Source organism: Mytilus edulis, chromosome 4 (assembly GCF_963676685.1).
Source record: "Mytilus edulis chromosome 4, xbMytEdul2.2, whole genome shotgun sequence".
NCBI lineage: Eukaryota > Metazoa > Mollusca > Bivalvia > Mytilida > Mytilidae > Mytilus > Mytilus edulis.
The window spans coordinates 50,836,498-50,839,207 of NC_092347.1; positions in this window are offsets into that span (position 1 = coordinate 50,836,498).

Here is a 2,710-nt window from a genome sequence, read left to right on the forward strand (position 1 = left end):
ATACTAAGCTTTTTATAAACAAATTCAAAATAAAAGAACATAAATTGAATTGAAACTATTTGTTTAATAAACATTTTAATTACAAAAGCAATCGAATACACTACGCTCTGCTAATGCACTCATTTATACACTGCAGAATGTCGAGGCGAATGGACTACGGTATATCTAGCATGACAGTGCCATTAAGTTGTGCACAAATATGTACAAAGGAATCAGCGGGGACAATAGCTGTTTTCTTTTTTATGATTTTGTATTGTAGCGGATCGGCCTGTCGATCATTATAAATTCCGGAAACACTTCAGTTCCGCGAGGAAATATTGCTCCCTCCCATGAATCGGTATAGAGCTTTTACCTAAATATTTGATGTTTTCTCAGCAAGCAACAAAAATTACCCGTATTCTGAAAAGTCTGTGAAAACCGCAATAATTACAATTTGACGTAACTTTTGTATATCAGTTTTGTTGCATAACGTTAAAATCGTATGTGGGGACATTGTATCGGACATTATAGTTTTATTCAATATCTCGCATTTTAGATTAAATTTATAAGAATTTACTATCAAAATAGAGATAACTTTTTGTACTTTTTTCCCTTATATTTTGTTTTATGTAGCGAATAGCACTGTATCAAATAAATATCATGAAAATACAGAAAAACGTAACCCTACGTCAATTTGGCTTGAAGGGGACAAAATGTCGGACAATGTTATTCGACTCGAATAAAAAGAATTCGTTATTAAAATCCATGATTATTATATGAGGCGAAAGTGTGGGCTTTGTACAAAATACTAGTATAAAAATTATTTACTTACGACATGGTGATTGCTCTGGTATTTCATTTTTTGGGGACAATTTAGAAAAATGACGGCAATTTTTCGTGCATGGGACACATAATTTATATTATCTAAATCCTTTTTTCTCAAAATATTCCGTCTTTTCAAAGAAAAAACCGACATTACATCATCGACCTATTATGATGTGTTTGTTCTAGACAGAATTTTATATCGTTTGGTGGAATATTTTATATGCTTTTTACAATATTCCGAAAACCCCAAAACTTAAAGTGTAACGCGGGACAAGGAAATAATATTAAAAAATGAAGGATTAATTGATTTTCACTTAATGAAAAAAGTCTGTTACATATACAAAATTGCAATATTCTGTAACTAGAATTTAAAAGCTTTAAAATGATAAATAACATTTTAGAATATCACTTTTAATGTTTAATAATTAATGACTTGAATGTGTCTTGTCCGCGATTTCACTAAAATAACACCAGCATCGTGCGACGTTTCATTATACGTTTTTCTTACATTACATAGAAATATATTAATACAAAACCCAGAATTTACTCTGACGAAAAATCTATGTATCCCATATTAGGATAGATTGAATTATTTCGACGTTTTATAGGAATTTTTCACAAAGAACACAACATTGAATGATGTATACCGTAAAAACGAAGTCGGTGACCCTATCTCTATTTTACATTATTATAACGGTAATTTATGTATCAACAACATATAGTTTTTTTAAGAAAAATCTATGGAGTAGAATATGAGATTTGGCGATTTTAAGACAAATTTTAGAAGGTTTTATGCCGATTTTATGTGCTTTCTATACAAATGCTCACCAATTTTGTAAGAATTCAATCAGTAATAATTTAAATGATAAATGAAATCAATGCATTATTTTTTCGATTTTCAGTTGAAGTTCATCGAGCCAGAGTTGTATGCAAAATTTTACTGAAATCTGTGACATAGCCCATTTACTGTAACTTGACCTTAAACCAAACATTCGTTAAGGCGCTTGTACAATTCTAAAAAAAAAATGAGCATGATATAGGTTGTATGGATATTATTAACATCAGAGGCTGCAAACATATGCTTAAAATAAAAATAGTAAAGTTCGATATGAACTAGCATAATTCTAAAAATTTAAACGAGGACGACAGTTACGATTTTACAAGAACGATTCACCTTTAACATTCCAAATAAACAGCACTGGTCGATCTAAGTTTGTAAATATTTCAAAATTAACAACGTTTAAAACAGAGGCTGCGTATTTAAACATCTAAAAAAAAAATAGCAGTTAAAATATAATGTTAAATTTAGACTTATGTTAAATGATTGGACGTGACTTAATACTTTTCCATTTCTTAAAAAATAAATAGAACCAAGCAATTCAAACTGGTATACTTACCATTTTTTTTTTAAACAGTTGAGTAAGGTTAAGATTTTGAAACAGAGACTTTATTAATAAGAAATATAACCCAAATGTAAAGCATTGCATAAATCTAATTTAGAATGCAGGTCTTACACATGCAGCAAACACATGAATAGGATTGTAAATATAACAGTGACTGCTTACACAAGTTTATACAATCACCAGGTGTGATGGTTTACCGCTCAATGCACAAAGGATTAAATAAAACATGAATATATAATGACTAACATTATATAAGTCATACAAAATGAAGACCTTCGTAAATTTTGAAATCAAAATTAATGTAAGAATCTTACAAATCTTTTTTTTTTTTAATTTAACTGCCCAGTCATTACACATTGCATGTCAAAAACATTTTAGTCAATTGATATAGTTATTTAACCATAACCAAAATTGGCTTTTGTTTGTTTTGCAAATAAAAAATAAAAAATTTAATACTTTGTTGTAATCTATTTTTAGTGTCTGTAAATTTCCCCAAAAAATAT